The following is a 10,342-nucleotide window of genomic DNA, read 5'->3' as shown; positions in this document are numbered from 1 at the left end:
GAGGCCCGGAGATGCCGTCTCAAGAGCTCCCCACAAGACCCCTTGAAGACCACTCATGGCTACAACCAGGCTTGCCTGGGGCTGCTGCAGCAATAACATTTCATTAAAAAAACCCAAAAACCAAAAAACACTGATTTGGTCATTTTTCTTCTTCCAGCGAGGTCAGAGTGAAAGAAACGAGTCTGTGGCCCCTGCACCACAGCAGGATGGGCAGCGGCTAGGCCCCAGCGGCCACCAAACCAGGCCTGCTCCATGCACAAGCGGCAGGAGCCAGCCGCCTCCTGTCCATCCGCAGGGATGGTGCACCAGGGGGACCTCCCACAGGCTTGGGGCAAGAGCTTGGCTCCTGGGAATTGGGGGAAGGGGGGCGCTCAGGAGGGGACAGGGGATTCCAGTTACACACCTGCCACTCCCAAAGGGCTCGGGAAGGCCGCCCAGCCCTCCACTTCTCCTTGGCCTCTTCGGGGAAATAAGTCTCAGAGTCATCTGAGGTCAGAAGAAAGAAGTTCTAGCCTCTCTCAGGGCAGAGAAGAGAGGGCAGAGGGAACTGAAATCCCTCCAAGGACCGGGCCAGGGCCGCTGACCGGCCCGGGGGGAGGCCACATGGGACAACAGGTGAGGGCACTGTTTTCTCTGGGTTTCCAGTTTGAAAGGTAAGGGGCTCTGGCCGCAGCAGAGCCCACCTGGAGAACAGTGAACAGGAGGGGTCTGGGCAGGGAGGAGAAGGGGAGGCAGGAGGCGGGACCTAGTACTCCCACAGTGTGTGTGATGTGGTCGAAGGTGTCAGCGCAGGCCCTCAGGGCCCCCGCGTGACTCTCCTTCAGGTAGTGCCTGCCCACCTTGATGACCAACTTGTTGTCACAGAACTCGAAGAGGAAGTCCACAGGGGTGTCGCTGCTCCTGGTGACCCAGGAGGCATTGCCCACCATCAAGTACTTGTCCGTGGAGTCTTTGATGTTGTAGGCGCCGTCTCCAAACTCCAGCGGGAAGACATCTTAGCTGGAGCGGTTGGCATCCAGGATACCCGTGACCTTGTGGCAGCCAATGAAGCCGTGGTCCCCGCGGAACAGGATCATGAGGCTGTTGATCAGTTTCATGAAGAAGAGCTCCGAGTCCCCTGCTGTCTCCACCAAGGCAGCCAGGTGGCCATTCTTCTTGGCTGTCACAAACTTGCCATTGGACACACGCAGTATAATCCTCTGATCATGCCACTCGATGTCAAAGTAGCAACCAGTGTCCTTGGTGGAGGAGGTGGACTGCACACCCCGGGTGGCTGTCAGCAACCAGTAGTTGCCCGAGTGGGTGCGGAAGGCGCGCTTTTTGGTATAGCGGTCGATCTCCAGCTGGAAATTCTGTTGGTTGGTCTCTTCGTCCTGATTGGCCAGCAGGTCCATAGCCTGGCTCGTGGACATGTTCCTCTAGTCGGCCCCCTGTAGCATGACCTGGGCACAGCTCTGCTCCAGGGCGAAGAGCTCATCCTTCCCCACTTTGGTGCCCTTGCCCCAATGGTGCCTCGCAGTGGCGGAAAGCCACCTTGCCGGAGCAGAACTCGAGCGTGTAGCTGGTGGCGGGCTTGGGGTCCCAGTTGTAGCGCTGGTCCTGGAAGGCCAGCGTGATGAGCTAGTTGACGCCCCAGGGCACTTCGCGGTCCACTGCGATCTTGTCCGCCGGCCGCACGCTCAGGTGCGCGTAGCTCTTGCGGGCCACGCTGCAGTTGTTGACCTGCGGGTACGTGGCGATGTGCACGCTCCACTTCTGAGCCGGCGAAGCAGTCCGAGCGAAGCGCGACAGGCAGTCCTCAGTGCCACCAAAGTAGAGCCGGTGTCCTTCGGACTAAAGAGACCTGCAGCCGTCCTCGTCATGCGCCACGATGGAAAAGTGCTGGGCACCTCGTATTCGCAGGTTACGTTGCCATCCTTCTCTGCCGCCAGGTAGCTGCCCGCTGCCCAGCTCATCGGGCAGCTGCACCAGCATCCGCGTCTTCTTCAGGCTGCTGGCCCGCTGGTTCACCTTGGACCCGAACGTCTCGGCCGTCAGGTACTCGTTGCTGCAGTTAATGAGACCGAACTCGATCTGCGGGGCCTCGGCCGTGCAGTTGGCAGTCAAAGTGGCTGCGAACCCGAGGCCCGTGCAGCCAGGGAGGTCGGTGGCAGGTTCCTGCGGCAGCCCCCTGCTCCTTTGTCAGCTACCTCGGCCGTGTGCGTACCCTAAGCAGCGCTCTACAATCACCACAATTTTTTGACATAATATTAAAAAGAATAAAAATGTCCAGTGGAAAGAAAGCTAAAAATTGACTACATAAATTCCAACAATGATCAAAAAGGAGTACAGGGACTTCCCTGGTGGCACAGTGGTTGAGAGTCCACCTGCCGATGCAGGGGACACGGGTTCGTGCCCCGGTCTGGGAAGATCCCACATGCCGTGGAGCGGCTGGGCCCGTGAGCCATGGCCGCTGAGCCTGTGCGTCCGGAGCCTGAGCTCTGCAACGGGAGAGGCCACAACAGTGAGAGGCCTGCATACCGCAAAAAAAAAAAAAAGGAGTACAGAAATATGAGTCAGTATGTTTTCATGGGCTTTAAATCTGAGTTTAAATATTAATTAATTAATCTCTTCCTTCATTCCACAAGCTGAAATAAACTGCAAGGGATATACCTAAATAGAATCAACTTGTCGAATTAAAGAAAAACACAATGTAATATTTATTCCAGATCAAAAGAGGTTTGATCAGTGATAAGAAAAAGGAGAACGTTAAAGCTATGATGGATGGTTTAAGTATATCCTTCATAAAGTTCCATAGTAAAATTGTGCCAGGAATATTTTCAGATGCAAATAATAGAAAACCCCACCCAGAATGACTTAAGCAATAGCAGTGTTTAATTATCTTAAATAAAAGGAAGTCCGGAGATGGGCAATCTAGAGTTGATACAACTCAATAATTTTACCAAGGACATTCTTCTACTCTGTTGTCTGAAGCTGGTTACTTTTTTTGACTGTAGGCATATTGAAATGTGGTTTCCAGATGGCTGCAACACCTCCAGACATCATGGCTGTATTCAAAGTAAATAATCATGGGAGATGCTGATAAAAATGGGTTTTTCCTCAGGTGGTTTTCTTTCTTTCTTTTTTTTTTTCCAACAAAAGAAGAAAAATAATTCCAAGAAGTTTTTTTCAGAAAACTTTATCTTAGTCTCAATAGTAAGAAATGGGTGATATGGCCACTGCTGGATGAAAAAGCAGATATCTGGCAAAGAAGAAAGTAGGCTTAGATAGTCATTACCAGTCCCTGGAGTTGTGCAAATAACAGACTGGCATGCTTCATCTGGGAAGAATAGGTAGTATGTCTACTGTTTAAGAACCAGACTGTGTGCAGCTTAAACCTATAACATTAATGTAGTACTTGGTGGATAGTATATGATGATAAAATAATAAATTAACATGTGAATATAAGCAAACTCTATGATGCTGAAACACACCTACTAAATCAACAGAGGTAAGTTAAGATGGTGGTGTCCACCCATTCATTCATTTATTCATCCATTTAGCAGCTCAATACTGAGTGTTTATATCAGGCACTATGCTAAGTCCTAGGTATATATTAATGAGTGAAATAATCTTTGCCCTGGTAAAGCTGAAATTTAATGGTTGATCTAGAAAAAATTGTTTAAACTCTGGGAAATCAAGTGTACTTAAATATCACTGGTAGTATTTAAAATAAATTGTTGCAGTTTCCTCAGAGATAAATCTTGAAACTCTTAACATCTGTAAAACTATAGGGTCAATCCTGTGAATGTACTTCCATTTCTCAAAATTTATTTTTTTCTGAAATATCTGGCAATTTAATGAAACACTAGAAACAACCAGATACCTAATAGTAAGTGAACAGTTTATTAATCTGTGCTTTATTCATGCATTAAAATGCAATATGGCTATTGAAATGATGAGGTTTAGGGCAATAAGCTTATATAGAAATGTATGTATACAATAAGTGAAAAAGCAGATCAAATAAAAATATGTCAAAACTAAATAAAATCTTCCTTAGCATTCATAGATTTGAGAACTCCTCCTTCTTTTGCAATACCTAGGGAATGTCTCCTCGTCCTTAGTGGACAATTATCAATCTGCTGGGAAATCTTCCCTGATCCTTCCCCTACTCAATTAATTGATTTCTATCTTAGCACTAACAACCTTTTTAGTAATTCCTATTTTATATGTTATTGTGACATAGAATTAGTTATGCCTGCTTCTCTCGGAGTTGTCAACACCTCTTTAAAGGAAGAAGCAATCTGTCATTCATCTCTATATTGTTGAGACCTGAGACATGACATTTCATTCTTGTGTCCTCAATATCTACAAATATGTTTGTCATAGAGAAGGTGCTCAAAGAATGTTTGCTGAATGAAGCCAGCAAGTGCTCAATAAACACTGGCTGAGTGAGTGGATGGATTCTCATAGAATTTCAGTCATATTGATGATCAGAATTGTATTCCAAATTGTTTAATAAAAATTCACGTTCATTAAATGCTTTTTTTCTGGAGAACATGTAACACTATTTTACACATGGGATGTTTTTACAATGTGAAATCTAATAAAATATGTATAGAACTTCGAAGTTCTATTATTTTATTTTATTTATTTATTTATTTTTGCGGTACACGGGCCTCTCACTGCTGTGGCCTCTCCCATTGCAGAGCACAGGCTCTGGACGCGCAGGCTCAGCGGCCATGTCTCACGGGCCCAGCCGCTCCGCGGCATGTGGGATCTTCCTGGACCGGGGCACGAACCTGTGTCCCCTGCATCAGCAAGCAGACTCACAACAACTGCGCCACCAGGGAAGCCCTGAAGATCTAGTTTTTAAATGGCAGCTCCCTATGGTTTAGTTAACTTACCTGAACCTTCATGTGTGGCCTACCGAACTCAATATTGTACCTGACTCAGCTTTGCTTGATTAAGCCTGCTACATAGTTGGCCAGACTGATACTGTTGATGTAGCTCATTATCCTTAAATAACTACATGAATTCTTCTCTAGTTTAAGATCCAAGATAACTGTACACTTGTTTTTTGTTTTGCATCTACATGAAAACAGAATGGGGGGGACCGTGGTTACATATACAGTGAAATCAGAGAAAAGTGTCTTACCCACTTTTATTATTTCCCTTTCAACAGATTGCCAAAAAAGTAGCATTCACTGATTTTATAATGTTACATACATTTCAAGAGGGTTATTTTATTTAAAAATACTGAAGGCAAAGTCTTCCGACTCTTCCACTTGAATTAACACCAGGCTTAAACAAAGGAAAGAGCACCGAATGAGTGGTTCAAATAAGAATGTGTACATACAAGTTCTGCTAGAGTGTCTGAATTTAACCTAAAATATCCTGGATCTCTATTCCAAAGTTTTAATTAAAGTGCCTGAGTATTTCTATTTTTTTTCTTTCTTTTGTGGAGGTTTTAATATTTTATCCAATAAAGCCAGCTATCAAGATTGCTTTAAAAGCTCCTGACAAAGATAGACAGAAATAGAAGGTCTTTGATGTCAAATAAACAGTACTATTTTCATTACATGTGTTTCTACAAATCTCCATGAAAAATCAAGTTTGGGCTCCTTTTAAGAACAGGTGGTATCTTTGTGTGTGTGTGTGTATCCTGGTTGAGGGGATATGGGAGAGTGATATGAAAGGATACAATGCAAAAGAAAAGAATTCTATCTTCTTTCTCTTAGCCAAATAGTTTAGGTTTAACTGCCCTTGTTTTTGTTGGACCTGAATAGAAAAGTGAGGTATTTTAATCTTCTTTTTCAAAACATACAGTCTTATGGAAATTTAAGTCAACAGCTGTTCAACTGTCAAGTCACAAGCTAAATTCAAGTCTGAGAAAAGAAGAAAATCTGTTTAAATGAAAGCTTATTTGAATGAAGGCCATGGGTTTTAGCATTTGTGTTTGAAAAAAAAAATTAAATTGTTACCAAAGTAAAGGACCTTTTGCTAGGATGACCTTTCTTTGTTGAAAATGTTGGAAAATCAATATTCAACATGAAATCAGAAACTGAAGTGTGTCAACTGTAGGATCGCCAGAAGGTTGAGGGAATTGAACACCATAAACTCATGAACTCTTCAAGGTCAGAGGTTTGACCTAACACGATTTCTAGTATATAGAAAGTGGTCTAGAAAAATGCATGTTGGCATAGTGAAAAAAAGGAGCAGTCAAAGAAATCAAGTAGTCACTTTTTCCCCCATTTTCCAAAGGTCTCTTATAATTGAGTTCTACTTTAGAAAGATGAATGATAGTTGGCAGGATATATAGTTGTGTGAAAGATAGGCAATTGTATGAATGTTTTTTAACAGTTCAGAAAATTAAGATATAAGCTTTTGGTCAAGAGTGGGGATAGCCTGTCTCATTGTGATACTGATTAATGGGTTGATTTTTTTCTTCATATACGGTAAAAATCTGTGTACATATGTGTTGTGCTTGAAAAGGTATGATAATGTAATTTTTTCCCAAAGTAAACTCTCTGGCTGCAAGTCTCTGCCTCCTATAAATGTAATGACCTTGATGAAAAGATACTGATTTAAAGACCGGACATTAGATTTGCAGATGCAGAAAATCAATGATATTAATATAATAAAACTTATTATGCTCTTACAATGATTCACACTAAAAAGACTTACGGAGGGCTAATATATAAATAAAATGGCAATGTATTAATTTATTATGGTGGTGGTTTCTCTAACTACCTTCATCCCAAATGTATGTCATATAGACAGAGTTGGAACCTATTGGGACTATAGTCATTCCTGTTGAAAAAGTCAAACTATCAGGTCCCTACACTTAATAACACCATGCTCAAAGGGGTTCTCCATTCATCACTGGTCTCTTTTCTGTTTAAATTGATCAATGCCTCATGTGCAAGGCTTAGTGTTTTTTTTATCCTGTACTGTACATTGTTCTCCCCAGTGTTTCCTGGACTCAGCTCTCTACCACACCTTTACCTCCAAAATTTTCCCACCATAATCTCTAAAACTATCAATCTAGAATCATCAAAAAAGCCCTATCATTAGCATCTTCATTTCTTTGCCATAAGTGAAATTTGACTCTCAGCAGAAGATACCACTTTAACCTGCCCCCTTAAATGCTAGCTGCTTATTTTCCCACATCTGTACCCCTGGATAGTGAAGTAGTATTACTGTACTCTATACTCTCCTGTAGTAATGCTAGTAATAAGTCCTCTACTCTCTTGTAAAACTAGCACACACACGCACACCCACACCCTTCAACTTGTTTGAGATCCATGACACTTCACTATACATTACTCACCACTTTGTTATTGCCATCATCAACAGAAACATATAGTACACTCCCTGTTGTTTACCAAAGCTTTTGGTGACTGTCTCATTAACCTTTCCCCACCCAAATCCTGCCTTTATCATCCTTGGTAATACCAGTGTAACCATGGACTCTCTATCCTTAATGTCCTCATCTCTAAGACTTTTTCCTTAGCCCCCTATTTCTCACATTCTGAATTTTATTTAAATGTAGATTATTTCTACTATGTAATCACAAATTCAGGTATCACTCTCTTGGATTACAACCTGCTTTCCTAGCTATGGTTGTTTCTGGGTCTCAGTGAAAGTTGCAATTCATCGCCTTTCTAAATTCATATGATCCTTTAGGCATCTCAGTTCTGTTATCAGCATCCCTTTCCAGTCATAAAAAATTGCATTAAATCTTACTCCAAGTTTCTTCCTGATGATTTCTTTACTGTATTGAAAGTGTTGGTTCTTTCCCACATTTTTCAAAACTGGAACTCAGCAATGCTTCCCAGACTTCCACAGACAAACCATTTTATCTCTTACTTCACAGAGAAAACATGATGATCTCTTCCTCAATTTCCCACTTCCATGCATAAAAAACTACTTACACCTGCCTCTATTTTGTCCTGCCTTCCTCTGCTGAAGCATATGTATTGGAGGCCATTCCCTCATACATCCTCAGAAATCTTTTCTTATAGAGTTCCCCATTATCTTTTATATATTTAACAATACCCTCACAATCAGATCCTTTCATCTGCATCTTCATAAATATAATGCATATATATCTATACAAACATATACATATAAATTATATATATATTTATAATTGTTCCACTTTAATTTTGCTTTTTAATTTCATGGATTTTTTACTTTGATTTCTCCTAATATAAATATAATATTTATATTTAAATATAAAATTATGTGGCTCTCCTCTCACCTGCTGTTATTTAGCTTACTGAATATTAACTAAATTAAAATGCCTGAAAGTTTCTTTTTTAACCTGAGAATTAAACTTTTTTCTGTACTTTGAAGAAATCACAATTGTTGGTTTACAGATGAGAAGTTTCTTTACAAACTTCTAGAGACAGATTCTTCCGTTTATATGACATCTTGATATAAATTAAGATGTGTTATATATGACTGAAAAACTACTGTTAAAACAACAATCCTTTCTCTAGTGAATATATGTGAAACTGCCTCTTCTATTCATGATGGCATCTTGTCTTCCACAGTAGGAAATAACACTAAAACTTCTGCACTTTTCCTGCAGAAGTGTCCTGCTCATGCTGTATATATTTTCTTTGCACACTGGAAAAATTTTAACTAACAAAATAACTATACACATACACACATACATACATTTTTGTGTACATATGCATATATATAAATATACATGTGAATATTTGCCTATTGTTTGTATATATCTACACATGTATTTATGGCACAGTAACAATGCATATAGTCTTTATGTGGTTCCCCTCTCACCTGCTGTGTAGAAGCAGCTGTTTATTTATGGATATCCTTTATCCATATTATGGATAAGCCTTTATTTATGGATATCGCCAGGGTTTGTCCCCACGTGTGCATAGGAAAGTGTTCTCTCTCCTTTTGTGTAGCATTTACCACTTTTTTCTTCTCTTATTTGTCCTAGGGGAAGATGTTACCAGAAACAGGGCCCTGACTTCAGTAGTGAGTCAGTCATAACAGTTGATGTGCTGGCCCTGTAGTCTCTGTACCTTCTAGTCGAGACACTTCCTGATATCTGAGACAGGATGCTGATAACCTTGCTGTAGTATCAAATCCCATTATGCTACACGTGTTGGTGCCATTCTCCAATTCTGCACAAGCCACAGCCATTATCAGTACATACCAAATTATACCCTGGGTTGGCCCCAGAAATGAGAATTCTCATCCCCTGACTTTTTAACCCCTAAAATCCAGGATCACACATGGCCTCTCTTGGCATAGACTGGGATTCAAAGTGCCTACCATGTACCAAGCAGGGTGTTGATTTTGGAATAGAAGGATCATACAAGTAAATCCTAATCTGATAGATTTTATATTACACAGCATGGGAGAGAGGTGTGTGAACAGCTATTGTGGTCATGGCTCTAATGAAAAAATGTAGAAAGTGTTATAAAACACAAAGAAAGAGATATTTTATTTTGCATGAGCATTAAAGTTAGTCACAGAAGACAAAGCCTTTTAACTGGGTTTTTGATGACTAGAATAAGTTCACCCAAGAGAGATAAGGGAAAGAAACTCCAAGAACCAAATTGCATGAGCAAAGGGATAAGTCATCAATGTTCGTATTCAGAACAGAATGTTCTGACCTGTTGAGAATAGAGGTTAAAATCTCAAATATCCTTATGGCTAAGGAAATTTCTAAAGGCAAACCAGCTAGATGTTGGAATATAGAAAAGGACTATTCATAAAGAATATATGTAAAGGACTTGTGTAATCAGTCTGAGAAAGTAGCTTCTGATGTTCAACTCCACATAATTGTTGCCATGTTAGAATGATGGGTTGGCAAAAACAGATTTTTTTAATTTTAATAGAAAAACTGAAAAGATATGGATTTTTAATGTAAAATATTCCAGGTTTAAAATATTGGCAACTAATTACATTTTATTTAATTTATTAAAGTTTTATTTAATTTTCTTTAAATCATTTTTATTTAATTTTTTGTCTCTAAAAGCTGAAGGTTAAGACCATTTAGGCATTAGGTCTTCTTTGGGTTATCAGTTTACAACTTGAAGGTTAAAATATAAGTGTTGAGGAGATGTACTGTAAGATGTTCATACTGGGTTAAATTTGTTGCTCTTAGCTTGAAAGTAATAGACCAATTGAGCACCATTCTCTTGCCCAATTCTTAAAGTGTTCCATCACCTTTCTTGGTAATCACCCCCTTTGCATTTCATGCAAAATATGCAAATTTAACAAGATCGGATTAAATCTTCTTTCCTCAAAATCCTTTTTCAACAGCTTCAACCCTCATTATTCACACGTTTCTGTGAACTCCAATCCATTTATT

The 10,342-nt window shown here is 40.7% G+C and overlaps 1 pseudogene; it reads right to left on the bottom strand.

Annotated features, from left to right (window-relative positions):
• Positions 1-745: 745 nt before the first annotated feature.
• Positions 746-9,165, bottom strand: LOC112393874 (fascin pseudogene; annotated as a pseudogene).
• Between the last annotated feature and the right edge of the window lie 1,177 nt (positions 9,166-10,342).

This window comes from Neophocaena asiaeorientalis, unplaced genomic scaffold (genome assembly GCF_003031525.2).
Source record: "Neophocaena asiaeorientalis asiaeorientalis breed wild unplaced genomic scaffold, Neophocaena_asiaeorientalis_V1.1 scaffold152, whole genome shotgun sequence".
Classification (NCBI taxonomy): domain Eukaryota; kingdom Metazoa; phylum Chordata; class Mammalia; order Artiodactyla; family Phocoenidae; genus Neophocaena; species Neophocaena asiaeorientalis.
This window is presented reverse-complemented; position numbering and strand designations above follow the sequence as displayed.